The 26,149-nt window shown below is 47.1% G+C and overlaps 29 non-coding genes across 29 annotated transcripts; all 29 read right to left on the bottom strand.

The window, feature by feature from the left end:
- Nucleotides 1–278: 278 nt before the first annotated feature.
- On the bottom strand, nucleotides 279–351 carry TRNAV-UAC (transfer RNA valine (anticodon UAC)). Its single transcript has one exon. It is a non-coding gene; the product is annotated as a tRNA-Val (tRNA).
- Nucleotides 352–736: 385 nt separating this feature from the next.
- TRNAP-CGG (transfer RNA proline (anticodon CGG)) lies at nucleotides 737–808 on the bottom strand. Its single transcript has one exon. It is a non-coding gene; the product is annotated as a tRNA-Pro (tRNA).
- A 1,796-nt stretch (nucleotides 809–2,604) lies between these two features.
- Nucleotides 2,605–2,676, bottom strand: TRNAP-AGG (transfer RNA proline (anticodon AGG)). The gene has a single exon. It is a non-coding gene; the product is annotated as a tRNA-Pro (tRNA).
- Nucleotides 2,677–3,117: 441 nt separating this feature from the next.
- On the bottom strand, nucleotides 3,118–3,190 carry TRNAV-UAC (transfer RNA valine (anticodon UAC)). Its single transcript has one exon. It is a non-coding gene; the product is annotated as a tRNA-Val (tRNA).
- Nucleotides 3,191–3,575: 385 nt separating this feature from the next.
- On the bottom strand, nucleotides 3,576–3,647 carry TRNAP-CGG (transfer RNA proline (anticodon CGG)). Its single transcript has one exon. It is a non-coding gene; the product is annotated as a tRNA-Pro (tRNA).
- Nucleotides 3,648–4,985: 1,338 nt separating this feature from the next.
- On the bottom strand, nucleotides 4,986–5,058 carry TRNAV-AAC (transfer RNA valine (anticodon AAC)). Its single transcript has one exon. It is a non-coding gene; the product is annotated as a tRNA-Val (tRNA).
- Nucleotides 5,059–5,443: 385 nt separating this feature from the next.
- On the bottom strand, nucleotides 5,444–5,515 carry TRNAP-AGG (transfer RNA proline (anticodon AGG)). The gene has a single exon. It is a non-coding gene; the product is annotated as a tRNA-Pro (tRNA).
- An 899-nt stretch (nucleotides 5,516–6,414) lies between these two features.
- TRNAP-CGG (transfer RNA proline (anticodon CGG)) lies at nucleotides 6,415–6,486 on the bottom strand. Its single transcript has one exon. It is a non-coding gene; the product is annotated as a tRNA-Pro (tRNA).
- Nucleotides 6,487–8,283: 1,797 nt separating this feature from the next.
- On the bottom strand, nucleotides 8,284–8,355 carry TRNAP-AGG (transfer RNA proline (anticodon AGG)). Its single transcript has one exon. It is a non-coding gene; the product is annotated as a tRNA-Pro (tRNA).
- Nucleotides 8,356–9,254: 899 nt separating this feature from the next.
- On the bottom strand, nucleotides 9,255–9,326 carry TRNAP-CGG (transfer RNA proline (anticodon CGG)). The gene has a single exon. It is a non-coding gene; the product is annotated as a tRNA-Pro (tRNA).
- A 1,796-nt stretch (nucleotides 9,327–11,122) lies between these two features.
- TRNAP-AGG (transfer RNA proline (anticodon AGG)) lies at nucleotides 11,123–11,194 on the bottom strand. The gene has a single exon. It is a non-coding gene; the product is annotated as a tRNA-Pro (tRNA).
- A 441-nt stretch (nucleotides 11,195–11,635) lies between these two features.
- TRNAV-UAC (transfer RNA valine (anticodon UAC)) lies at nucleotides 11,636–11,708 on the bottom strand. The gene has a single exon. It is a non-coding gene; the product is annotated as a tRNA-Val (tRNA).
- A 385-nt stretch (nucleotides 11,709–12,093) lies between these two features.
- TRNAP-CGG (transfer RNA proline (anticodon CGG)) lies at nucleotides 12,094–12,165 on the bottom strand. Its single transcript has one exon. It is a non-coding gene; the product is annotated as a tRNA-Pro (tRNA).
- Nucleotides 12,166–13,961: 1,796 nt separating this feature from the next.
- On the bottom strand, nucleotides 13,962–14,033 carry TRNAP-AGG (transfer RNA proline (anticodon AGG)). The gene has a single exon. It is a non-coding gene; the product is annotated as a tRNA-Pro (tRNA).
- Nucleotides 14,034–14,474: 441 nt separating this feature from the next.
- TRNAV-UAC (transfer RNA valine (anticodon UAC)) lies at nucleotides 14,475–14,547 on the bottom strand. Its single transcript has one exon. It is a non-coding gene; the product is annotated as a tRNA-Val (tRNA).
- Nucleotides 14,548–14,932: 385 nt separating this feature from the next.
- TRNAP-CGG (transfer RNA proline (anticodon CGG)) lies at nucleotides 14,933–15,004 on the bottom strand. Its single transcript has one exon. It is a non-coding gene; the product is annotated as a tRNA-Pro (tRNA).
- Nucleotides 15,005–16,342: 1,338 nt separating this feature from the next.
- TRNAV-AAC (transfer RNA valine (anticodon AAC)) lies at nucleotides 16,343–16,415 on the bottom strand. The gene has a single exon. It is a non-coding gene; the product is annotated as a tRNA-Val (tRNA).
- A 385-nt stretch (nucleotides 16,416–16,800) lies between these two features.
- On the bottom strand, nucleotides 16,801–16,872 carry TRNAP-AGG (transfer RNA proline (anticodon AGG)). The gene has a single exon. It is a non-coding gene; the product is annotated as a tRNA-Pro (tRNA).
- An 899-nt stretch (nucleotides 16,873–17,771) lies between these two features.
- TRNAP-CGG (transfer RNA proline (anticodon CGG)) lies at nucleotides 17,772–17,843 on the bottom strand. Its single transcript has one exon. It is a non-coding gene; the product is annotated as a tRNA-Pro (tRNA).
- Nucleotides 17,844–19,639: 1,796 nt separating this feature from the next.
- TRNAP-AGG (transfer RNA proline (anticodon AGG)) lies at nucleotides 19,640–19,711 on the bottom strand. Its single transcript has one exon. It is a non-coding gene; the product is annotated as a tRNA-Pro (tRNA).
- A 441-nt stretch (nucleotides 19,712–20,152) lies between these two features.
- Nucleotides 20,153–20,225, bottom strand: TRNAV-UAC (transfer RNA valine (anticodon UAC)). The gene has a single exon. It is a non-coding gene; the product is annotated as a tRNA-Val (tRNA).
- A 385-nt stretch (nucleotides 20,226–20,610) lies between these two features.
- Nucleotides 20,611–20,682, bottom strand: TRNAP-CGG (transfer RNA proline (anticodon CGG)). The gene has a single exon. It is a non-coding gene; the product is annotated as a tRNA-Pro (tRNA).
- A 1,337-nt stretch (nucleotides 20,683–22,019) lies between these two features.
- On the bottom strand, nucleotides 22,020–22,092 carry TRNAV-AAC (transfer RNA valine (anticodon AAC)). Its single transcript has one exon. It is a non-coding gene; the product is annotated as a tRNA-Val (tRNA).
- A 386-nt stretch (nucleotides 22,093–22,478) lies between these two features.
- TRNAP-AGG (transfer RNA proline (anticodon AGG)) lies at nucleotides 22,479–22,550 on the bottom strand. The gene has a single exon. It is a non-coding gene; the product is annotated as a tRNA-Pro (tRNA).
- Nucleotides 22,551–22,991: 441 nt separating this feature from the next.
- On the bottom strand, nucleotides 22,992–23,064 carry TRNAV-UAC (transfer RNA valine (anticodon UAC)). Its single transcript has one exon. It is a non-coding gene; the product is annotated as a tRNA-Val (tRNA).
- A 385-nt stretch (nucleotides 23,065–23,449) lies between these two features.
- TRNAP-CGG (transfer RNA proline (anticodon CGG)) lies at nucleotides 23,450–23,521 on the bottom strand. Its single transcript has one exon. It is a non-coding gene; the product is annotated as a tRNA-Pro (tRNA).
- A 1,337-nt stretch (nucleotides 23,522–24,858) lies between these two features.
- TRNAV-AAC (transfer RNA valine (anticodon AAC)) lies at nucleotides 24,859–24,931 on the bottom strand. Its single transcript has one exon. It is a non-coding gene; the product is annotated as a tRNA-Val (tRNA).
- Nucleotides 24,932–25,317: 386 nt separating this feature from the next.
- TRNAP-AGG (transfer RNA proline (anticodon AGG)) lies at nucleotides 25,318–25,389 on the bottom strand. The gene has a single exon. It is a non-coding gene; the product is annotated as a tRNA-Pro (tRNA).
- A 441-nt stretch (nucleotides 25,390–25,830) lies between these two features.
- On the bottom strand, nucleotides 25,831–25,903 carry TRNAV-UAC (transfer RNA valine (anticodon UAC)). Its single transcript has one exon. It is a non-coding gene; the product is annotated as a tRNA-Val (tRNA).
- Nucleotides 25,904–26,149: the final 246 nt, after the last annotated feature.

Raw genomic sequence — 26,149 nt, forward strand, 5'->3', positions numbered from 1 at the left:
CCTTCAGACATTTTGTTTGTTCTAGGTGTATGCTCTCGGTGAGGTCAATAAAACCATTTCTGCTCTCATGCCTTGCTTTCATGAAGTAGGCCCAACCTTCAGTACACAAGGACGTGCAAACGAATAGCGCAAACTATCGTCACTTCTCTTTTTGAGCTGTCACTGAAACCCCTGGAGCACAGTACGTCACGCTGGTGAGGGATAGACAGCTTCCATTATCTCAGCTTTCCTATAAATTGAGAGAGTAAATGCAAACTGTGTGAAAAACAGAAAGCTGCTGTTTCTGCCCGGTCTCGAACCAGGGACCTTTCGCGTGTAAAGCGAACGTGATAACCACTACACTACAGAAACAGACACGCTTGCAGGAATCTTCTTGGCATGTAGTGGGCTGGAATGCACAGACCAAGGGCCAATGACCATGAAGCTCAAAGTTGGACCCTCCTTACCCGATCTCTTTCTTTGGAAGAAAGGAACGAGGACCCCTTTTATTCCAAAAGGCGATTTTAAAACCATACCTGAAACCACACTAGAAAAACACTTTGCATTTAATTTTCCTACACTGATGGTCCACCCCAGAAAAGCAGTTGCAAAGAAGTCCGGCACTGAAATTCTATACGCCAAAAGTGGGAAATAGCGTAGAGGGAAAGGAACTTTCTCACCATACACGGCGTCTTATAGCATTGAAAAGAAGAAATGGCCCTATATAATAAGCAGCCTAAAAATAATTCCACAGCATGGGCTCGTCCGGGATTTGAACCCGGGACCTCTCGCACCCGAAGCGAGAATCATACCCCTAGACCAACGAGCCTGATTCCCCAGTCGGCATTTTAAGCAATTTCTGATGCGTCTTTCAGAAACAAAGCAGGGCTATTTGGCTGCTCTCTCTCTATGTGAACCACAAAAAGTCATGTTTTCTCTCAAGGTGTTGTTTTTTTCACTCTTGCAAGGAAGGGATCAGTCGATATCCTAGCTGCCAGAGAGCAGAAAAAAGGCGCTGATGAGAACTGCAGGCACTTTCTGGCACTTGTACTCCTCTGCAAGTCCTGGACACTTGCCCCATAGACTTCCACCCCAGATGCAAGGGAGGGCCTGCCAATTCTTGCTCCTAAGACAGAGGCATTTGATTCTTGGATTCAAACACGCTCACTCAGCGCTCGATCAGGCTCGATCAGGCGAGATTTATATGAGTGGCTCGCAGGACTGAAACACTAACCTGGGAGCCCCAGGGTGGCTGAATTGCCAGGATGGCCATTTTTGGGCAAGTCACCTCCTTTCCTCCTGCCTCAATCTAGAATTGGCTGCAAATCACAAGATAGAGTTCAATGTCCGTGTGTACTGCCTACTCCCAGATACCTCTCTGTCTTCCTTATGTAAATTAAAATTCGCAAGGGGGGACCAATGACAATCTGCTCCTCCCACATAACCAGGAAGCCCTGTTGAACATGTCTGCCTGTGTTGTTGCAGGGACAGTGCCTTCTCCGCCCAAAAGGTGGCAGGAGAGCCTCACAACAAAGATGGGATCAACTGCTTGATGAGAAACCAGCACGGCAGTTTGTGTGATGGAGTGCAAATTTAACGGAAGGTGTGCCTGAGGTGTCCCTTCCAGGAATACATGGAATTGTGATTGAGGGCCCAGCCTGATCGTTGGTGGATTTCTCGTCATATGTTACAGGTCCGTGCAAAGATTGTGGTGTGTGGGGAATGCACTGCAAAAAACAGGACGATTTAAGGGTGTAAAAGAAACCTGTCAGAAGTGGGATTTGAACCCACGCCTCCATGAGGAGACCAGAAGTCTCAGTTGCACTGAAGATCAAGCTCTCTTGAGTCTGGCGCCTTAGACCACTCGGCCATCCTGACAGCCCTGGGTGTGCACAGATCTGACTCTTCTGACTGCACCTGCCAATGTTTGCACTTACAACGTTCACAGCAATGTCACAAGTGTAAAGACCCCACAATACAACATGGGATGACAAAAAAAAAGCTAGGCACAAGAGCGACCACTGATGGATGCGGATTACTTTGTTTCGTCTTGCAAAAGTAAAGGAAGTTTCCCATGGCTCGCTGGGTTCAAGGACCGCCTCTTCTTAAGCTTGCATTGAGATAATAAGGTTTTAGAGGGTGCACATAAAAGACGCTCATGCACAGTGTTTCTGCCCGGTCTCGAACCGGGGACCTTTCGCGTGTTAGGCTAACGTGATGACCACTACACTACAGAAACTCACTTGCTGTGTTTTACTGTTAGAGCAAGGTTCCTCTCAAGGGTTCTCTCTACTTCTATTCTGCTGTATCAGCAGCCACTCAGAAAGCGAGGAGCAAGTGTGAAAACTGCAGAGATATCAGCCAACATACTTGCAATTAGACGTATTAAAAATTGACTTATGCAGGCATGGACAGACAAATATCTGATGCCTAAATGCCAGCAAGTACAGCTTGGGAAAGCATCACCTGGGACACACAGAGACTAAGCATGAAGGCAGAAAAAGCATGGTGATCCATGTTTCTTATGAGGTTCAAAATATTTTGTGCAACAATGCGGCGAGTGTAATGAGAAATAGTCAGGCATTGTGAGTTTTGAGTAGGATTCGTATGTTTACCTCTGAAAAAGGGCTCGTCCGGGATTTGAACCCGGGACCTCTCGCACCCTAAGCGAGAATCATACCCCTAGACCAACGAGCCGAGGCACACAAGAGATGCCTTTCGCACCGGCTCCGGGGATTATTGGCACCGAGTTAGTGAATGCTTCACCCAAAGCAAGCAACTGCACATGCTGCTCTCTTCTGCAATATGGTTGCTGTCTTTTCCATGGCCGTCATCGAACAAGAAATGAAAATGCCTCTATCCTTCAGACATTTTGTTTGTTCTAGGTGTATGCTCTCGGTGAGGTCAATAAAACCATTTCTGCTCTCATGCCTTGCTTTCATGAAGTAGGCCCAACCTTCAGTACACAAGGACGTGCAAACGAATAGCGCAAACTATCGTCACTTCTCTTTTTGAGCTGTCACTGATACCCCTGGAGCACAGTACGTCACGCTGGTGAGGGATAGACAGCTTCCATTATCTCAGCTTTCCTATAAATTGAGAGAGTAAATGCAAACTGTGTGAAAAACAGAAAGCTGCTGTTTCTGCCCGGTCTCGAACCAGGGACCTTTCGCGTGTAAAGCGAACGTGATAACCACTACACTACAGAAACAGACACGCTTGCAGGAATCTTCTTGGCATGTAGTGGGCTGGAATGCACAGACCAAGGGCCAATGACCATGAAGCTCAAAGTTGGACCCTCCTTACCCGATCTCTTTCTTTGGAAGAAAGGAACGAGGACCCCTTTTATTCCAAAAGGCGATTTTAAAACCATACCTGAAACCACACTAGAAAAACACTTTGCATTTAATTTTCCTACACTGATGGTCCACCCCAGAAAAGCAGTTGCAAAGAAGTCCGGCACTGAAATTCTATACGCCAAAAGTGGGAAATAGCGTAGAGGGAAAGGAACTTTCTCACCATACACGGCGTCTTATAGCATTGAAAAGAAGAAATGGCCCTATATAATAAGCAGCCTAAAAATAATTCCACAGCATGGGCTCGTCCGGGATTTGAACCCGGGACCTCTCGCACCCGAAGCGAGAATCATACCCCTAGACCAACGAGCCTGATTCCCCAGTCGGCATTTTAAGCAATTTCTGATGCGTCTTTCAGAAACAAAGCAGGGCTATTTGGCTGCTCTCTCTCTATGTGAACCACAAAAAGTCATGTTTTCTCTCAAGGTGTTGTTTTTTTCACTCTTGCAAGGAAGGGATCAGTCGAAATCCTAGCTGCCAGAGAGCAGAAAAAAGGCGCTGATGAGAACTGCAGGCACTTTCTGGCACTTGTACTCCTCTGCAAGTCCTGGACACTTGCCCCATAGACTTCCACCCCAGATGCAATTGAGGGCCTGCCAATTCTTGCTCCTAAGACAGAGGCATTTGATTCCTGGATTCAAACACGCTCACTCAGCGCTCGATCAGGCTCGATCAGGCGAGATTTATATGAGTGGCTCGCAGGACTGAAACACTAACCTGGGAGCCCCAGGGTGGCTGAATTTCCAGGATGGCCATTTTTGGGCAAGTCACCTCCTTTCCTCCTGCCTCAATCTAGAATTGGCTGCAAATCACAAGATAGAGTTCAATGTCCGTGTGTACTGCCTACTCCCAGATACCTCTCTGTCTTCCTTATGTAAATTAAAATTCGCAAGGGGGGTACCAATGACAATCTGCTCCTCCCACATAACCAGGAAGCCCTGTTGAACATGTCTGCCTGTGTTGTTGCAGGGACAGTGCCTTCTCCGCCCAAAAGGTGGCAGGAGAGCCTCACAACAAAGATGGGATCAACTGCTTAATGAGAAACCAGCACGGCAGTTTGTGTGATGGAGTGCAAATTTAACTGAAGGTGTGCCTGAGGTGTCCCTTCCAGGAATACATGGAATTGTGATTGAGGGCCCAGCCTGATCGTTGGTGGATTTCTCGTCATATGTTACAGGTCCGTGCAAAGATTGTGGTGTGTGGGGAATGCACTGCAAAAAACAGGACGATTTAAGGGTGTAAAAGAAACCTGTCAGAAGTGGGATTTGAACCCACGCCTCCATGAGGAGACCAGAAGTCTCAGTTGCACTGAAGATCAAGCTCTCTTGAGTCTGGCGCCTTAGACCACTCGGCCATCCTGACAGCCCTGGGTGGGTACAGATCTGACTCTTCTGACTGCACCTGCCAATGTTTGCACTTACAACGTTCACAGCAATGTCACAAGTGTAAAGACCCCACAATACAACATGGCATGACAAAAAAAAAGCTAGGCACAAGAGCGACCACTGATGGATGCGGATTACTTTGTTTCGTCTTGCAAAAGTAAAGGAAGTTTCCCATGGCTCTCTGGGTTCAAGGACCGCCTCTTCTTAAGCTTGCATTGAGATAATAAGGTTTTAGAGGGTGCACCTAAAAGCAGCTCATGCACAGTGTTTCTGCCCGGTCTCGAACCAGGGACCTTTCGCGTGTTAGGCGAACGTGATGACCACTACACTACAGAAACTCACTTGCTGTGTTTTACTGTTAGAGCAAGGTTCCTCTCAAGGGTTCTCTCTACTTCTATTCTGCTGTATCAGCAGCCACTCAGAAAGCGAGGAACAAGTGTGAAAACTGCAGAGATATCAGCCAACATACTTGCAATTAGACGTATTAAAAATTGACTTATGCAGGCATCGACAGACAAATATCTGATGCCTAAATGCCAGCAAGTACAGCTTGGGAAAGCATCACCTGGGACACACACAGACTAAGCATGAAGGCAGAAAAAGCACGGTGATCCATGTTTCTTATGAGGTTCAAAATATTTTGTGCAACAATGCGGCGAGTGTAATGAGAAATAGTCAGGCATTGTGAGTTTTGAGTAGGATTCGTATGTTTACCTCTGAAAAGGGCTCGTCCGGGATTTGAACCCGGGACCTCTCGCACCCTAAGCGAGAATCATACCCCTAGACCAACGAGCCGAGGCACACAAGAGTCGCCTTTCGCACCGGCTCCGGGGATTATTGGCAGCGAGTTAGTGAATGCTTCACCCAAAGCAAGCAACTGCACATGCTGCTCTCTTCTGCAATATGGTTGCTGTCTTTTCCATGGACGTCATCGAACAAGAAATGAAAATGCCTCTATCCTTCAGACATTTTGTTTGTTCTATGTGTATGCTCTCGGTGAGGTCAATAAAACCATTTCTGCTCTCATGCCTTGCTTTCATGAAGGAGGCCCAACCTTCAGTACACAAGGACGTGCAAACGAATAGCGCAAACTATCGTCACTTCTCTTTTTGAGCTGTCACTGATACCCCTGGAGCACAGTACGTCACGCTGGTGAGGGATAGACAGCTTCCATTATCTCAGCTTTCCTATAAATTGAGAGAGTAAATGCAAACTGTGTGAAAAACAGAAAGTTGCTGTTTCTGCCCGGTCTCGAACCAGGGACCTTTCGCGTGTAAAGCGAACGTGATAACAACTACACTACAGAAACAGACACGCTAGCAGGAATCTTCTTGGCATGTAGTGGGCTGGAATGCACAGACCAAGGGCCAATGACCATGAAGCTCAAAGTTGGACCCTCCTTACCCGATCTCTTTCTTTGGAAGAAAGGAACGAGGACCCCTTTTATTCCAAAAGGCGATTTTAAAACCATACCTGAAACCACACTAGAAAAACACTTTGCATTTAATTTTCCTACATTGATGGTCCACCCCAGAAAAGCAGTTGCAAAGAAGTCCGGCACTGAAATTCTATACGCCAAAAGTGGGAAATAGCGTAGAGGGAAAGGAACTTTCTCACCATACACGGCGTCTTATAGCATTGAAAAGAAGAAATGGCCCTATATAATAAGCAGCCTAAAAATAATTCCACAGCATGGGCTCGTCCGGGATTTGAACCCGGGACCTCTCGCACCCGAAGCGAGAATCATACCCCTAGACCAACGAGCCTGATTCCCCAGTTGGCATTTTAAGCAATTTCTGATGCGTCTTTCAGAAACAAAGCAGGGCTATTTGGCTGCTCTCTCTCTATGTGAACCACAAAAAGTCATGTTTTCTCTCAAGGTGTTGTTTTTTTCACTCTTGCAAGGAAGGGATCAGTCGATATCCTAGCTGCCAGAGAGCAGAAAAAAGGCGCTGATGAGAACTGCAGGCACTTTCTGGCACTTGTACTCCTCTGCAAGTCCTGGACACTTGCCCCATAGACTTCCACCCCAGATGCAAGGGAGGGCCTGCCAATTCTTGCTCCTAAATCAGAGGCATTTGATTCCTGGATTCAAACACGCTCACTCAGCGCTCGATCAGGCTCGATCAGGCGAGATTTATATGAGTGGCTCGCAGGACTGAAACACTAACCTGGGAGCCCCAGGGTGGCTGAATTTCCAGGATGGCCATTTTTGGGCAAGTCACCTCCTTTCCTCCTGCCTCAATCTAGAATTGGCTGCAAATCACAAGATAGAGTTCAATGTCCGTGTGTACTGCCTACTCCCAGATACCTCTCTGTCTTCCTTATGTAAATTAAAATTCGCAAGGGGGGACCAATGACAATCTGCTCCTCCCACATAACCAGGAAGCCCTGTGGAACATGTCTGCCTGTGTTGTTGCAGGGACAGTGCCTTCTCCGCCCAAAAGGTGGCAGGAGAGCCTCACAACAAAGATGGGATCAACTGCTTAATGAGAAACCAGCACGGCAGTTTGTGTGATGGAGTGCAAATTTAACGGAAGGTGTGCCTGAGGTGTCCCTTCCAGGAATACATGGAATTGTGATTGAGGGCCCAGCCTGATCGTTGGTGGATTTCTCGTCATATGTTACAGGTCCGTGCAAACATTGTGGTGTGTGGGGAATGCACTGCAAAAAACAGGACGATTTAAGGGTGTAAAAGAAACCTGTCAGAAGTGGGATTTGAACCCACGCCTCCATGAGGAGACCAGAAGTCTCAGTTGCACTGAAGATCAAGCTCTCTTGAGTCTGGCGCCTTAGACCACTCGGCCATCCTGACAGCCCTGGGTGTGCACAGATCTGACTCTTCTGACTGCACCTGCCAATGTTTGCACTTACAACGTTCACAGCAATGTCACAAGTGTAAAGACCCCACAATACAACATTGCATGACAAAAAAAAAGCTAGGCACAAGAGCAACCACTGATGGATGCGGATTACTTTGTTTCGTCTTGCAAAAGTAAAGGAAGTTTCCCATGGCTCGCTGGGTTCAAGGACCGCCTCTTCTTAAGCTTGCATTGAGATAATAAGGTTTTAGAGGGTGCACATAAAACCAGCTCATGCACAGTGTTTCTGCCCAGTCTCGAACCGGGGACCTTTCGCGTGTTAGGCGAACGTGATGACCACTACACTACAGAAACTCACTTGCAGTATTTTACTGTTAGAGCAAGGTTCCTCTCAAGGGTTCTCTCTACTTCTATTCTGCTGTATCAGCAGCCACTCAGAAAGCGAGGAGCAAGTGTGAAAACTGCAGAGATATCAGCCAACATACTTGCAATTAGACGTATTAAAAATTGACTTATGCAGGCATCGACAGACAAATATCTGATGCCTAAATGCCAGCAAGTACAGCTTGGGAAAATCATCACCTGGGACACACAGAGACTAAGCATGAAGGCAGAAAAAGCATGGTGATCCATGTTTCTTATGAGGTTCAAAATATTTTGTGCAACAATGCGGCGAGTGTAATGAGAAATAGTCAGGCATTGTGAGTTTTGAGTAGGATTCGTATGTTTACCTCTGAAAAAGGGCTCGTCCGGGATTTGAACCCGGGACCTCTCGCACCCTAAGCGAGAATCATACCCCTAGACCAACGAGCCGAGGCACACAAGAGTCGCCTTTCGCACCGGCTCCGGGGATTATTGGCAGCGAGTTAGTGAATGCTTCACCCAAAGCAAGCAACTGCACATGCTGCTCTCTTCTGCAATATGGTTGCTGTCTTTTCCATGGACGTCATCGAACAAGAAATGAAAATGCCTCTATCCTTCAGACATTTTGTTTGTTCTATGTGTATGCTCTCGGTGAGGTCAATAAAACCATTTCTGCTCTCATGCCTTGCTTTCATGAAGGAGGCCCAACCTTCAGTACACAAGGACGTGCAAACGAATAGCGCAAACTATCGTCACTTCTCTTTTTGAGCTGTCACTGATACCCCTGGAGCACAGTACGTCACGCTGGTGAGGGATAGACAGCTTCCATTATCTCAGCTTTCCTATAAATTGAGAGAGTAAATGCAAACTGTGTGAAAAACAGAAAGTTGCTGTTTCTGCCCGGTCTCGAACCAGGGACCTTTCGCGTGTAAAGCGAACGTGATAACAACTACACTACAGAAACAGACACGCTAGCAGGAATCTTCTTGGCATGTAGTGGGCTGGAATGCACAGACCAAGGGCCAATGACCATGAAGCTCAAAGTTGGACCCTCCTTACCCGATCTCTTTCTTTGGAAGAAAGGAACGAGGACCCCTTTTATTCCAAAAGGCGATTTTAAAACCATACCTGAAACCACACTAGAAAAACACTTTGCATTTAATTTTCCTACATTGATGGTCCACCCCAGAAAAGCAGTTGCAAAGAAGTCCGGCACTGAAATTCTATACGCCAAAAGTGGGAAATAGCGTAGAGGGAAAGGAACTTTCTCACCATACACGGCGTCTTATAGCATTGAAAAGAAGAAATGGCCCTATATAATAAGCAGCCTAAAAATAATTCCACAGCATGGGCTCGTCCGGGATTTGAACCCGGGACCTCTCGCACCCGAAGCGAGAATCATACCCCTAGACCAACGAGCCTGATTCCCCAGTCAGCATTTTAAGCAATTTCTGATGCGTCTTTCAGAAACAAAGCAGGGCTATTTGGCTGCTCTCTCTCTATGTGAACCACAAAAAGTCATGTTTTCTCTCAAGGTGTTGTTTTTTTCACTCTTGCAAGGAAGGGATCAGTCGATATCCTAGCTGCCAGAGAGCAGAAAAAAGGCGCTGATGAGAACTGCAGGCACTTTCTGGCACTTGTACTCCTCTGCAAGTCCTGGACACTTGCCCCATAGACTTCCACCCCAGATGCAAGGGAGGGCCTGCCAATTCTTGCTCCTAAGACAGAGGCATTTGATTCCTGGATTCAAACACGCTCACTCAGCGCTCGATCAGGCTCGATCAGGCGAGATTTATATGAGTGGCTCGCAGGACTGAAACACTAACCTGGGAGCCCCAGGGTGGCTGAATTTCCAGGATGGCCATTTTTGGGCAAGTCACCTCCTTTCCTCCTGCCTCAATCTAGAATTGGCTGCAAATCACAAGATAGAGTTCAATGTCCGTGTGTACTGCCTACTCCCAGATACCTCTCTGTCTTCCTTATGTAAATTAAAATTCGCAAGGGGGGACCAATGACAATCTGCTCCTCCCACATAACCAGGAAGCCCTGTGGAACATGTCTGCCTGTGTTGTTGCAGGGACAGTGCCTTCTCCGCCCAAAAGGTGGCAGGAGAGCCTCACAACAAAGATGGGATCAACTGCTTAATGAGAAACCAGCACGGCAGTTTGTGTGATGGAGTGCAAATTTAACGGAAGGTGTGCCTGAGGTGTCCCTTCCAGGAATACATGGAATTGTGATTGAGGGCCCAGCCTGATCGTTGGTGGATTTCTCGTCATATGTTACAGGTCCGTGCAAACATTGTGGTGTGTGGGGAATGCACTGCAAAAAACAGGACGATTTAAGGGTGTAAAAGAAACCTGTCAGAAGTGGGATTTGAACCCCCGCCTCCATGAGGAGACCAGAAGTCTCAGTTGCACTGAAGATCAAGCTCTCTTGAGTCTGGCGCCTTAGACCACTCGGCCATCCTGACAGCCCTGGGTGTGCACAGATCTGACTCTTCTGACTGCACCTGCCAATGTTTGCACTTACAACGTTCACAGCAATGTCACAAGTGTAAAGACCCCACAATACAACATTGCATGACAAAAAAAAAGCTAGGCACAAGAGCGACCACTGATGGATGCGGATTACTTTGTTTCGTCTTGCAAAAGTAAAGGAAGTTTCCCATGGCTCGCTGGGTTCAAGGACCGCCTCTTCTTAAGCTTGCATTGAGATAATAAGGTTTTAGAGGGTGCACATAAAACCAGCTCATGCACAGTGTTTCTGCCCAGTCTCGAACCGGGGACCTTTCGCGTGTTAGGCTAACGTGATGACCACTACACTACAGAAACTCACTTGCTCTATTTTACTGTTAGAGCAAGGTTCCTCTCAAGGGTTCTCTCTACTTCTATTCTGCTGTATCAGCAGCCACTCAGAAAGCGAGGAGCAAGTGTGAAAACTGCAGAGATATCAGCCAACATACTTGCAATTAGACGTATTAAAAATTGACTTATGCAGGCATCGACAGACAAATATCCGATGCCTAAATGCCAGCAAGTACAGCTTGGGAAAGCATCACCTGGGACACACAGAGACTAAGCATGAAGGCAGAAAAAGCATGGTGATCCATGTTTCTTATGAGGTTCAAAATATTTTGTGCAACAATGCGGCGAGTGTAATGAGAAATAGTCAGGCATTGTGAGTTTTGAGTAGGATTCGTATGTTTACCTCTGAAAAAGGGCTCGTCCGGGATTTGAACCCGGGACCTCTCGCACCCTAAGCGAGAATCATACCCCTAGACCAACGAGCCGAGGCACACAAGAGTTGCCTTTCGCACCGGCTCCGGGGATTATTGGCAGCGAGTTAGTGAATGCTTCACCCAAAGCAAGCAACTGCACATGCTGCTCTCTTCTGCAATATGGTTGCTGTCTTTTCCATGGCCGTCATCGAACAAGAAATGAAAATGCCTCTATCCTTCAGACATTTTGTTTGTTCTAGGTGTATGCTCTCGGTGAGGTCAATAAAACCATTTCTGCTCTCATGCCTTGCTTTCATGAAGTAGGCCCAACCTTCAGTACACAAGGACGTGCAAACGAATAGCGCAAACTATCGTCACTTCTCTTTTTGAGCTGTCACTGAAACCCCTGGAGCACAGTACGTCACGCTGGTGAGGGATAGACAGCTTCCATTATCTCAGCTTTCCTATAAATTGAGAGAGTAAATGCAAACTGTGTGAAAAACAGAAAGCTGCTGTTTCTGCCCGGTCTCGAACCAGGGACCTTTCGCGTGTAAAGCGAACGTGATAACCACTACACTACAGAAACAGACACGCTTGCAGGAATCTTCTTGGCATGTAGTGGGCTGGAATGCACAGACCAAGGGCCAATGACCATGAAGCTCAAAGTTGGACCCTCCTTACCCGATCTCTTTCTTTGGAAGAAAGGAACGAGGACCCCTTTTATTCCAAAAGGCGATTTTAAAACCATACCTGAAACCACACTAGAAAAACACTTTGCATTTAATTTTCCTACACTGATGGTCCACCCCAGAAAAGCAGTTGCAAAGAAGTCCGGCACTGAAATTCTATACGCCAAAAGTGGGAAATAGCGTAGAGGGAAAGGAACTTTCTCACCATACACGGCGTCTTATAGCATTGAAAAGAAGAAATGGCCCTATATAATAAGCAGCCTAAAAATAATTCCACAGCATGGGCTCGTCCGGGATTTGAACCCGGGACCTCTCGCACCCGAAGCGAGAATCATACCCCTAGACCAACGAGCCTGATTCCCCAGTCGGCATTTTAAGCAATTTCTGATGCGTCTTTCAGAAACAAAGCAGGGCTATTTGGCTGCTCTCTCTCTATGTGAACCACAAAAAGTCATGTTTTCTCTCAAGGTGTTGTTTTTTTCACTCTTGCAAGGAAGGGATCAGTCGATATCCTAGCTGCCAGAGAGCAGAAAAAAGGCGCTGATGAGAACTGCAGGCACTTTCTGGCACTTGTACTCCTCTGCAAGTCCTGGACACTTGCCCCATAGACTTCCACCCCAGATGCAAGGGAGGGCCTGCCAATTCTTGCTCCTAAGACAGAGGCATTTGATTCTTGGATTCAAACACGCTCACTCAGCGCTCGATCAGGCTCGATCAGGCGAGATTTATATGAGTGGCTCGCAGGACTGAAACACTAACCTGGGAGCCCCAGGGTGGCTGAATTGCCAGGATGGCCATTTTTGGGCAAGTCACCTCCTTTCCTCCTGCCTCAATCTAGAATTGGCTGCAAATCACAAGATAGAGTTCAATGTCCGTGTGTACTGCCTACTCCCAGATACCTCTCTGTCTTCCTTATGTAAATTAAAATTCGCAAGGGGGGACCAATGACAATCTGCTCCTCCCACATAACCAGGAAGCCCTGTTGAACATGTCTGCCTGTGTTGTTGCAGGGACAGTGCCTTCTCCGCCCAAAAGGTGGCAGGAGAGCCTCACAACAAAGATGGGATCAACTGCTTGATGAGAAACCAGCACGGCAGTTTGTGTGATGGAGTGCAAATTTAACGGAAGGTGTGCCTGAGGTGTCCCTTCCAGGAATACATGGAATTGTGATTGAGGGCCCAGCCTGATCGTTGGTGGATTTCTCGTCATATGTTACAGGTCCGTGCAAAGATTGTGGTGTGTGGGGAATGCACTGCAAAAAACAGGACGATTTAAGGGTGTAAAAGAAACCTGTCAGAAGTGGGATTTGAACCCACGCCTCCATGAGGAGACCAGAAGTCTCAGTTGCACTGAAGATCAAGCTCTCTTGAGTCTGGCGCCTTAGACCACTCGGCCATCCTGACAGCCCTGGGTGTGCACAGATCTGACTCTTCTGACTGCACCTGCCAATGTTTGCACTTACAACGTTCACAGCAATGTCACAAGTGTAAAGACCCCACAATACAACATGGGATGACAAAAAAAAAGCTAGGCACAAGAGCGACCACTGATGGATGCGGATTACTTTGTTTCGTCTTGCAAAAGTAAAGGAAGTTTCCCATGGCTCGCTGGGTTCAAGGACCGCCTCTTCTTAAGCTTGCATTGAGATAATAAGGTTTTAGAGGGTGCACATAAAAGACGCTCATGCACAGTGTTTCTGCCCGGTCTCGAACCGGGGACCTTTCGCGTGTTAGGCTAACGTGATGACCACTACACTACAGAAACTCACTTGCTGTGTTTTACTGTTAGAGCAAGGTTCCTCTCAAGGGTTCTCTCTACTTCTATTCTGCTGTATCAGCAGCCACTCAGAAAGCGAGGAGCAAGTGTGAAAACTGCAGAGATATCAGCCAACATACTTGCAATTAGACGTATTAAAAATTGACTTATGCAGGCATGGACAGACAAATATCTGATGCCTAAATGCCAGCAAGTACAGCTTGGGAAAGCATCACCTGGGACACACAGAGACTAAGCATGAAGGCAGAAAAAGCATGGTGATCCATGTTTCTTATGAGGTTCAAAATATTTTGTGCAACAATGCGGCGAGTGTAATGAGAAATAGTCAGGCATTGTGAGTTTTGAGTAGGATTCGTATGTTTACCTCTGAAAAAGGGCTCGTCCGGGATTTGAACCCGGGACCTCTCGCACCCTAAGCGAGAATCATACCCCTAGACCAACGAGCCGAGGCACACAAGAGATGCCTTTCGCACCGGCTCCGGGGATTATTGGCACCGAGTTAGTGAATGCTTCACCCAAAGCAAGCAACTGCACATGCTGCTCTCTTCTGCAATATGGTTGCTGTCTTTTCCATGGCCGTCATCGAACAAGAAATGAAAATGCCTCTATCCTTCAGACATTTTGTTTGTTCTAGGTGTATGCTCTCGGTGAGGTCAATAAAACCATTTCTGCTCTCATGCCTTGCTTTCATGAAGTAGGCCCAACCTTCAGTACACAAGGACGTGCAAACGAATAGCGCAAACTATCGTCACTTCTCTTTTTGAGCTGTCACTGATACCCCTGGAGCACAGTACGTCACGCTGGTGAGGGATAGACAGCTTCCATTATCTCAGCTTTCCTATAAATTGAGAGAGTAAATGCAAACTGTGTGAAAAACAGAAAGCTGCTGTTTCTGCCCGGTCTCGAACCAGGGACCTTTCGCGTGTAAAGCGAACGTGATAACCACTACACTACAGAAACAGACACGCTTGCAGGAATCTTCTTGGCATGTAGTGGGCTGGAATGCACAGACCAAGGGCCAATGACCATGAAGCTCAAAGTTGGACCCTCCTTACCCGATCTCTTTCTTTGGAAGAAAGGAACGAGGACCCCTTTTATTCCAAAAGGCGATTTTAAAACCATACCTGAAACCACACTAGAAAAACACTTTGCATTTAATTTTCCTACACTGATGGTCCACCCCAGAAAAGCAGTTGCAAAGAAGTCCGGCACTGAAATTCTATACGCCAAAAGTGGGAAATAGCGTAGAGGGAAAGGAACTTTCTCACCATACACGGCGTCTTATAGCATTGAAAAGAAGAAATGGCCCTATATAATAAGCAGCCTAAAAATAATTCCACAGCATGGGCTCGTCCGGGATTTGAACCCGGGACCTCTCGCACCCGAAGCGAGAATCATACCCCTAGACCAACGAGCCTGATTCCCCAGTCGGCATTTTAAGCAATTTCTGATGCGTCTTTCAGAAACAAAGCAGGGCTATTTGGCTGCTCTCTCTCTATGTGAACCACAAAAAGTCATGTTTTCTCTCAAGGTGTTGTTTTTTTCACTCTTGCAAGGAAGGGATCAGTCGAAATCCTAGCTGCCAGAGAGCAGAAAAAAGGCGCTGATGAGAACTGCAGGCACTTTCTGGCACTTGTACTCCTCTGCAAGTCCTGGACACTTGCCCCATAGACTTCCACCCCAGATGCAATTGAGGGCCTGCCAATTCTTGCTCCTAAGACAGAGGCATTTGATTCCTGGATTCAAACACGCTCACTCAGCGCTCGATCAGGCTCGATCAGGCGAGATTTATATGAGTGGCTCGCAGGACTGAAACACTAACCTGGGAGCCCCAGGGTGGCTGAATTTCCAGGATGGCCATTTTTGGGCAAGTCACCTCCTTTCCTCCTGCCTCAATCTAGAATTGGCTGCAAATCACAAGATAGAGTTCAATGTCCGTGTGTACTGCCTACTCCCAGATACCTCTCTGTCTTCCTTATGTAAATTAAAATTCGCAAGGGGGGTACCAATGACAATCTGCTCCTCCCACATAACCAGGAAGCCCTGTTGAACATGTCTGCCTGTGTTGTTGCAGGGACAGTGCCTTCTCCGCCCAAAAGGTGGCAGGAGAGCCTCACAACAAAGATGGGATCAACTGCTTAATGAGAAACCAGCACGGCAGTTTGTGTGATGGAGTGCAAATTTAACTGAAGGTGTGCCTGAGGTGTCCCTTCCAGGAATACATGGAATTGTGATTGAGGGCCCAGCCTGATCGTTGGTGGATTTCTCGTCATATGTTACAGGTCCGTGCAAAGATTGTGGTGTGTGGGGAATGCACTGCAAAAAACAGGACGATTTAAGGGTGTAAAAGAAACCTGTCAGAAGTGGGATTTGAACCCACGCCTCCATGAGGAGACCAGAAGTCTCAGTTGCACTGAAGATCAAGCTCTCTTGAGTCTGGCGCCTTAGACCACTCGGCCATCCTGACAGCCCTGGGTGGGTACAGATCTGACTCTTCTGACTGCACCTGCCAATGTTTGCACTTACAACGTTCACAGCAATGTCACAAGTGTAAAGACCCCACAATACAACATGGCATGACAAAAAAAAAGCTAGGCACAAGAGCGACCACTGATGGATGCGGATTACTTTGTTTCGTCTTGCAAAAGTAAAGGAAGTTTCCCATGGCTCTCTGGGTTCAAGGACCGCCTCTTCTTAAGCTTGCATTGAGATAATAAGGTTTTAGAGGGTGCACCTAAAAGCAGCTCATGCACAGTGTTTCTGCCCGGTCTCGAACCAGGGACCTTTCGCGTGTTAGGCGAACGTGATGACCACTACACTACAGAAACTCACTTGCTGTGTTTTACTGTTAGAGCAAGGTTCCTCTCAAGGGTTCTCTCTACTTCTATTCTGCTGTATCAGCAGCCACTCAGAAAGCGAGGAACAAGTGTGAAAACTGCAGAGATATCAGCCAACATACTTGCAATTAGACGTATTAAAAATTGACTTATGCAGGCATCGACAGACAAATATCTGATGCCTAAATGCCAGCAAGTACAGCTTGGGAAAGCATCACCTGGGACACACACAGACTAAGCATGAAGGCAGAAAAAGCACGGTGATCCATGTTTCTTATGAGGTTCAAAATATTTTGTGCAACAATGCGGCGAGTGTAATGAGAAATAGTCAGGCATTGTGAGTTTTGAGTAGGATTCGTATGTTTACCTCTGAAAAGGGCTCGTCCGGGATTTGAACCCGGGACCTCTCGCACCCTAAGCGAGAATCATACCCCTAGACCAACGAGCCGAGGCACACAAGAGTCGCCTTTCGCACCGGCTCCGGGGATTATTGGCAGCGAGTTAGTGAATGCTTCACCCAAAGCAAGCAACTGCACATGCTGCTCTCTTCTGCAATATGGTTGCTGTCTTTTCCATGGACGTCATCGAACAAGAAATGAAAATGCCTCTATCCTTCAGACATTTTGTTTGTTCTATGTGTATGCTCTCGGTGAGGTCAATAAAACCATTTCTGCTCTCATGCCTTGCTTTCATGAAGGAGGCCCAACCTTCAGTACACAAGGACGTGCAAACGAATAGCGCAAACTATCGTCACTTCTCTTTTTGAGCTGTCACTGATACCCCTGGAGCACAGTACGTCACGCTGGTGAGGGATAGACAGCTTCCATTATCTCAGCTTTCCTATAAATTGAGAGAGTAAATGCAAACTGTGTGAAAAACAGAAAGTTGCTGTTTCTGCCCGGTCTCGAACCAGGGACCTTTCGCGTGTAAAGCGAACGTGATAACAACTACACTACAGAAACAGACACGCTAGCAGGAATCTTCTTGGCATGTAGTGGGCTGGAATGCACAGACCAAGGGCCAATGACCATGAAGCTCAAAGTTGGACCCTCCTTACCCGATCTCTTTCTTTGGAAGAAAGGAACGAGGACCCCTTTTATTCCAAAAGGCGATTTTAAAACCATACCTGAAACCACACTAGAAAAACACTTTGCATTTAATTTTCCTACATTGATGGTCCACCCCAGAAAAGCAGTTGCAAAGAAGTCCGGCACTGAAATTCTATACGCCAAAAGTGGGAAATAGCGTAGAGGGAAAGGAACTTTCTCACCATACACGGCGTCTTATAGCATTGAAAAGAAGAAATGGCCCTATATAATAAGCAGCCTAAAAATAATTCCACAGCATGGGCTCGTCCGGGATTTGAACCCGGGACCTCTCGCACCCGAAGCGAGAATCATACCCCTAGACCAACGAGCCTGATTCCCCAGTTGGCATTTTAAGCAATTTCTGATGCGTCTTTCAGAAACAAAGCAGGGCTATTTGGCTGCTCTCTCTCTATGTGAACCACAAAAAGTCATGTTTTCTCTCAAGGTGTTGTTTTTTTCACTCTTGCAAGGAAGGGATCAGTCGATATCCTAGCTGCCAGAGAGCAGAAAAAAGGCGCTGATGAGAACTGCAGGCACTTTCTGGCACTTGTACTCCTCTGCAAGTCCTGGACACTTGCCCCATAGACTTCCACCCCAGATGCAAGGGAGGGCCTGCCAATTCTTGCTCCTAAATCAGAGGCATTTGATTCCTGGATTCAAACACGCTCACTCAGCGCTCGATCAGGCTCGATCAGGCGAGATTTATATGAGTGGCTCGCAGGACTGAAACACTAACCTGGGAGCCCCAGGGTGGCTGAATTTCCAGGATGGCCATTTTTGGGCAAGTCACCTCCTTTCCTCCTGCCTCAATCTAGAATTGGCTGCAAATCACAAGATAGAGTTCAATGTCCGTGTGTACTGCCTACTCCCAGATACCTCTCTGTCTTCCTTATGTAAATTAAAATTCGCAAGGGGGGACCAATGACAATCTGCTCCTCCCACATAACCAGGAAGCCCTGTGGAACATGTCTGCCTGTGTTGTTGCAGGGACAGTGCCTTCTCCGCCCAAAAGGTGGCAGGAGAGCCTCACAACAAAGATGGGATCAACTGCTTAATGAGAAACCAGCACGGCAGTTTGTGTGATGGAGTGCAAATTTAACGGAAGGTGTGCCTGAGGTGTCCCTTCCAGGAATACATGGAATTGTGATTGAGGGCCCAGCCTGATCGTTGGTGGATTTCTCGTCATATGTTACAGGTCCGTGCAAACATTGTGGTGTGTGGGGAATGCACTGCAAAAAACAGGACGATTTAAGGGTGTAAAAGAAACCTGTCAGAAGTGGGATTTGAACCCACGCCTCCATGAGGAGACCAGAAGTCTCAGTTGCACTGAAGATCAAGCTCTCTTGAGTCTGGCGCCTTAGACCACTCGGCCATCCTGACAGCCCTGGGTGTGCACAGATCTGACTCTTCTGACTGCACCTGCCAATGTTTGCACTTACAACGTTCACAGCAATGTCACAAGTGTAAAGACCCCACAATACAACATTGCATGACAAAAAAAAAGCTAGGCACAAGAGCAACCACTGATGGATGCGGATTACTTTGTTTCGTCTTGCAAAAGTAAAGGAAGTTTCCCATGGCTCGCTGGGTTCAAGGACCGCCTCTTCTTAAGCTTGCATTGAGATAATAAGGTTTTAGAGGGTGCACATAAAACCAGCTCATGCACAGTGTTTCTGCCCAGTCTCGAACCGGGGACCTTTCGCGTGTTAGGCGAACGTGATGACCACTACACTACAGAAACTCACTTGCAGTATTTTACTGTTAGAGCAAGGTTCCTCTCAAGGGTTCTCTCTACTTCTATTCTGCTGTATCAGCAGCCACTCAGAAAGCGAGGAGCAAGTGTGAAAACTGCAGAGATATCAGCCAACATACTTGCAATTAGACGTATTAAAAATTGACTTATGCAGGCATCGACAGACAAATATCTGATGCCTAAATGCCAGCAAGTACAGCTTGGGAAAGCATCACCTGGGACACACAGAGACTAAGCATGAAGGCAGAAAAAGCATGGTGATCCATGTTTCTTATGAGGTTCAAAATATTTTGTGCAACAATGCGGCGAGTGTAATGAGAAATAGTCAGGCATTGTGAGTTTTGAGTAGGATTCGTATGTTTACCTCTGAAAAAGGGCTCGTCCGGGATTTGAACCCGGGACCTCTCGCACCCTAAGCGAGAATCATACCCCTAGACCAACGAGCCGAGGCACACAAGAGTTGCCTTTCGCACCGGCTCCGGGGATTATTGGCAGCGAGTTAGTGAATGCTTCACCCAAAGCAAGCAACTGCACATGCTGCTCTCTTCTGCAATATGGTTGCTGTCTTTTCCATGGCCGTCATCGAACAAGAAATGAAAATGCCTCTATCCTTCAGACATTTTGTTTGTTCTAGGTGTATGCTCTCGGTGAGGTCAATAAAACCATTTCTGCTCTCATGCCTTGCTTTCATGAAGTAGGCCCAACCTTCAGTACACAAGGACGTGCAAACGAATAGCGCAAACTATCGTCACTTCTCTTTTTGAGCTGTCACTGATACCCCTGGAGCACAGTACGTCACGCTGGTGAGGGATAGACAGCTTCCATTATCTCAGCTTTCCTATAAATTGAGAGAGTAAATGCAAACTGTGTGAAAAACAGAAAGCTGCTGTTTCTGCCCGGTCTCGAACCAGGGACCTTTCGCGTGTAAAGCGAACGTGATAACCACTACACTACAGAAACAGACACGCTTGCAGGAATCTTCTTGGCATGTAGTGGGCTGGAATGCACAGACCAAGGGCCAATGACCATGAAGCTCAAAGTTGGACCCTCCTTACCCGATCTCTTTCTTTGGAAGAAAGGAACGAGGACCCCTTTTATTCCAAAAGGCGATTTTAAAACCATACCTGAAACCACACTAGAAAAACACTTTGCATTTAATTTTCCTACACTGATGGTCCACCCCAGAAAAGCAGTTGCAAAGAAGTCCGGCACTGAAATTCTATACGCCAAAAGTGGGAAATAGCGTAGAGGGAAAGGAACTTTCTCACCATACACGGCGTCTTATAGCATTGAAAAGAAGAAATGGCCCTATATAATAAGCAGCCTAAAAATAATTCCACAGCATGGGCTCGTCCGGGATTTGAACCCGGGACCTCTCGCACCCGAAGCGAGAATCATACCCCTAGACCAACGAGCCTGATTCCCCAGTCGGCATTTTAAGCAATTTCTGATGCGTCTTTCAGAAACAAAGCAGGGCTATTTGGCTGCTCTCTCTCTATGTGAACCACAAAAAGTCATGTTTTCTCTCAAGGTGTTGTTTTTTTCACTCTTGCAAGGAAGGGATCAGTCGATATCCTAGCTGCCAGAGAGCAGAAAAAAGGCGCTGATGAGAACTGCAGGCACTTTCTGGCACTTGTACTCCTCTGCAAGTCCTGGACACTTGCCCCATAGACTTCCACCCCAGATGCAAGGGAGGGCCTGCCAATTCTTGCTCCTAAGACAGAGGCATTTGATTCCTGGATTCAAACACGCTCACTCAGCGCTCGATCAGGCTCGATCAGGCGAGATTTATATGAGTGGCTCGCAGGACTGAAACACTAACCTGGGAGCCCCAGGGTGGCTGAATTTCCAGGATGGCCATTTTTGGGCAAGTCACCTCCTTTCCTCCTGCCTCAATCTAGAATTGGCTGCAAATCACAAGATAGAGTTCAATGTCCGTGTGTACTGCCTACTCCCAGATACCTCTCTGTCTTCCTTATGTAAATTAAAATTCGCAAGGGGGGACCAATGACAATCTGCTCCTCCCACATAACCCGGAAGCCCTGTTGAACATGTCTGCCTGTGTTGTTGCAGGGACAGTGCCTTCTCCGCCCAAAAGGTGGCAGGAGAGCCTCACAACAAAGATGGGATCAACTGGTTAATGAGAAACCAGCACGGCAGTTTGTGTGATGGAGTGCAAATTTAACGGAAGGTGTGCCTGAGGTGTCCCTTCCAGGAATACATGGAATTGTGATTGAGGGCCCAGCCTGATCGTTGGTGGATTTCTCGTCATATGTTACAGGTCCGTGCAAAGATTGTGGTGTGTGGGGAATGCACTGCAAAAAACAGGACGATTTAAGGGTGTAAAAGAAACCTGTCAGAAGTGGGATTTGAACCCACGCCTCCATGAGGAGACCAGAAGTCTCAGTTGCACTGAAGATCAAGCTCTCTTGAGTCTGGCGCCTTAGACCACTCGGCCATCCTGACAGCCCTGGGTGTGTACAGATCTGACTCTTCTGACTGCACCTGCCAATGTTTGCACTTACAACGTTCACAGCAATGTCACAAGTGTAAAGACCCCACAATACCAAATGGCATGACAAAAAAAAAGCTAGGCACAAGAGCGACCACTGATGGATGCTGATTACTTTGTTTCGTCTTGCAAAAGTAAAGGAAGTTTCCCATGGCTCTCTGGGTTCAAGGACCGCCTCTTCTTAAGCTTGCATTGAGATAATAAGGTTTTAGAGGGTGCACATAAAAGCAGCTCATGCACAGTGTTTCTGCCCGGTCTCGAACCGGGGACCTTTCGCGTGTTAGGCGAACGTGATGACCACTACACTACAGAAACTCACTTGCTGTGTTTTACTGTTAGAGCAAGGTTCCTCTCAAGGGTTCTCTCTACTTCTATTCTGCTGTATCAGCAGCCACTCAGAAAGCGAGGAGCAAGTGTGAAAACTGCAGAGATATCAGCCAACATACTTGCAATTAGACGTATTAAAAATTGACTTATGCAGGCATCGACAGACAAATATCTGATGCCTAAATGCCAGCAAGTACAGCTTGGGAAAGCATCACCTGGGACACACAGAGACTAAGCATGAAGGCAGAAAAAGCATGGTGATCCATGTTTCTTATGAGGTTCAAAATATTTTGTGCAACAATGCGGCGAGTGTAATGAGAAATAGTCAGGCATTGTGAGTTTTGAGTAGGATTCGTATGTTTACCTCTGAAAAAGGGCTCGTCCGGGATTTGAACCCGGGACCTCTCGCACCCTAAGCGAGAATCATACCCCTAGACCAACGAGCCGAGGCACACAAGAGTTGCCTTTCGCACCGGCTCCGGGGATTATTGGCAGCGAGTTAGTGAATGCTTCACCCAAAGCAAGCAACTGCACATGCTGCTCTCTTCTGCAATATGGTTGCTGTCTTTTCCATGGCCGTCATCGAACAAGAAATGAAAATGCCTCTATCCTTCAGACATTTTGTTTGTTCTAGGTGTATGCTCTCGGTGAGGTCAATAAAACCATTTCTGCTCTCATGCCTTGCTTTCATGAAGTAGGCCCAACCTTCAGTACACAAGGACGTGCAAACGAATAGCGCAAACTATCGTCACTTCTCTTTTTGAGCTGTCACTGATACCCCTGGAGCACAGTACGTCACGCTGGTGAGGGATAGACAGCTTCCATTATCTCAGCTTTCCTATAAATTGAGAGAGTAAATGCAAACTGTGTGAAAAACAGAAAGCTGCTGTTTCTGCCCGGTCTCGAACCAGGGACCTTTCGCGTGTAAAGCGAACGTGATAACCACTACACTACAGAAACAGACACGCTTGCAGGAATCTTCTTGGCATGTAGTGGGCTGGAATGCACAGACCAAGGGCCAATGACCATGAAGCTCAAAGTTGGACCCTCCTTACCCGATCTCTTTCTTTGGAAGAAAGGAACGAGGACCCCTTTTATTCCAAAAGGCGATTTTAAAACCATACCTGAAACCACACTAGAAAAACACTTTGCATTTAATTTTCCTACACTGATGGTCCACCCCAGAAAAGCAGTTGCAAAGAAGTCCGGCACTGAAATTCTATACGCCAAAAGTGGGAAATAGCGTAGAGGGAAAGGAACTTTCTCACCATACACGGCGTCTTATAGCATTGAAAAGAAGAAATGGCCCTATATAATAAGCAGCCTAAAAATAATTCCACAGCATGGGCTCGTCCGGGATTTGAACCCGGGACCTCTCGCACCCGAAGCGAGAATCATACCCCTAGACCAACGAGCCTGATTCCCCAGTTGGCATTTTAAGCAATTTCTGATGCGTCTTTCAGAAACAAAGCAGGGCTATTTGGCTGCTCTCTCTCTATGTGAACCACAAAAAGTCATGTTTTCTCTCAAGCTGTTGTTTTTTTCACTCTTGCAAGGAAGGGATCAGTCGATATCCTAGCTGCCAGAGAGCAGAAAAAAGGCGCTGATGAGAACTGCAGGCACTTTCTGGCACTTGTACTCCTCTGCAAGTCCTGGACACTTGCCCCATAGACTTCCACCCCAGATGCAAGGGAGGGCCTGCCAATTCTTGCTCCTAAGACAGAGGCATTTGATTCCTGGATTCAAACACGCTCACTCAGCGCTCGATCAGGCTCGATCAGGCGAGATTTATATGAGTGGCTCGCAGGACTGAAACACTAACCTGGGAGCCCCAGGGTGGCTGAATTTCCAGGATGGCCATTTTTGGGCAAGTCACCTCCTTTCCTCCTGCCTCAATCTAGAATTGGCTGCAAATCACAAGATAGAGTTCAATGTCCGTGTGTACTGCCTACTCCCAGATACCTCTCTGTCTTCCTTATGTAAATTAAAATTCGCAAGGGGGGACCAATGACAATCTGCTCCTCCCACATAACCAGGAAGCCCTGTTGAACATGTCTGCCTGTGTTGTTGCAGGGACAGTGCCTTCTCCGCCCAAAAGGTGGCAGGAGAGCCTCACAACAAAGATGGGATCAACTGCTTAATGAGAAACCAGCACGGCAGTTTGTGTGATGGAGTGCAAATTTAACTGAAGGTGTGCCTGAGGTGTCCCTTCCAGGAATACATGGAATTGTGATTGAGGGCCCAGCCTGATCGTTGGTGGATTTCTCGTCATATGTTACAGGTCCGTGCAAAGATTGTGGTGTGTGGGGAATGCACTGCAAAAAACAGGACGATTTAAGGGTGTAAAAGAAACCTGTCAGAAGTGGGATTTGAACCCACGCCTCCATGAGGAGACCAGAAGTCTCAGTTGCACTGAAGATCAAGCTCTCTTGAGTCTGGCGCCTTAGACCACTCGGCCATCCTGACAGCCCGGGGTGTGTACAGATCTGACTCTTCTGACTGCACCTGCCAATGTTTGCACTTACAACGTTCACAGCAATGTCACAAGTGTAAAGACCCCACAATACAACATGGCATGACAAAAAAAAAGCTAGGCACAAGAGCGACCACTGATGGATGCGGATTACTTTGTTTCGTCTTGCAAAAGTAAAGGAAGTTTCCCATGGCTCTCTGGGTTCAAGGACCGCCTCTTCTTAAGCTTGCATTGAGATAATAAGGTTTTAGAGGGTGCACATAAAAGCAGCTCATGCACAGTGTTTCTGCCCGGTCTCGAACCGGGGACCTTTCGCGTGTTAGGCGAACGTGATGACCACTACACTACAGAAACTCACTTGCTGTGTTTTACTGTTAGAGCAAGGTTCCTCTCAAGGGTTCTCTCTACTTTTATTCTGCTGTATCAGCAGCCACTCAGAAAGCGAGGAACAAGTGTGAAAACTGCAGAGATATCAGCCAACATACTTGCAATTAGACGTATTAAAAATTGACTTATGCAGGCATCGACAGACAAATATCTGATGCCTAAATGCCAGCAAGTACAGCTTGGGAAAGCATCACCTGGGACACACACAGACTAAGCATGAAGGCAGAAAAAGCACGGTGATCCATGTTTCTTATGAGGTTCAAAATATTTTGTGCAACAATGCGGCGAGTGTAATGAGAAATAGTCAGGCATTGTGAGTTTTGAGTAGGATTCGTATGTTTACCTCTGAAAAAGGGCTCGTCCGGGATTTGAACCCGGGACCTCTCGCACCCTAAGCGAGAATCATACCCCTAGACCAACGAGCCGAGGCACACAAGAGTTGCCTTTCGCACCGGCTCCGGGGATTATTGGCAGCGAGTTAGTGAATGCTTCACCCAAAGCAAGCAACTGCACATGCTGCTCTCTTCTGCAATATGGTTGCTGTCTTTTCCATGGCCGTCATCGAACAAGAAATGAAAATGCCTCTATCCTTCAGACATTTTGTTTGTTCTAGGTGTATGCTCTCGGTGAGGTCAATAAAAGCATTTCTGCTCTCATGCCTTGCTTTCATGAAGGAGGCCCAACCTTCAGTACACAAGGACGTGCAAACGAATAGCGCAAACTATCGTCACTTCTCTTTTTGAGCTGTCACTGATACCCCTGGAGCACAGTACGTCACGCTGGTGAGGGATAGACAGCTTCCATTATCTCAGCTTTCCTATAAATTGAGAGAGTAAATGCAAACTGTGTGAAAAACAGAAAGTTGCTGTTTCTGCCCGGTCTCGAACCAGGGACCTTTCGCGTGTAAAGCGAACGTGATAACCACTACACTACAGAAACAGACACGCTTGCAGGAATCTTCTTGGCATGTAGTGGGCTGGAATGCACAGACCAAGGGCCAATGTCCATGAAGCTCAAAGTTGGACCCTCCTTACCCGATCTCTTTCTTTGGAAGAAAGGAACGAGGACCCCTTTTATTCCAAAAGGCGATTTTAAAACCATACCTGAAACCACACTAGAAAAACACTTTGCATTTAATTTTCCTACACTGATGGTCCACCCCATAAAAGCAGTTGCAAAGAAGTC

Source organism: Triturus cristatus, chromosome 10, assembly GCF_964204655.1.
Source record: "Triturus cristatus chromosome 10, aTriCri1.1, whole genome shotgun sequence".
Classification (NCBI taxonomy): Eukaryota; Metazoa; Chordata; class Amphibia; order Caudata; family Salamandridae; genus Triturus; species Triturus cristatus.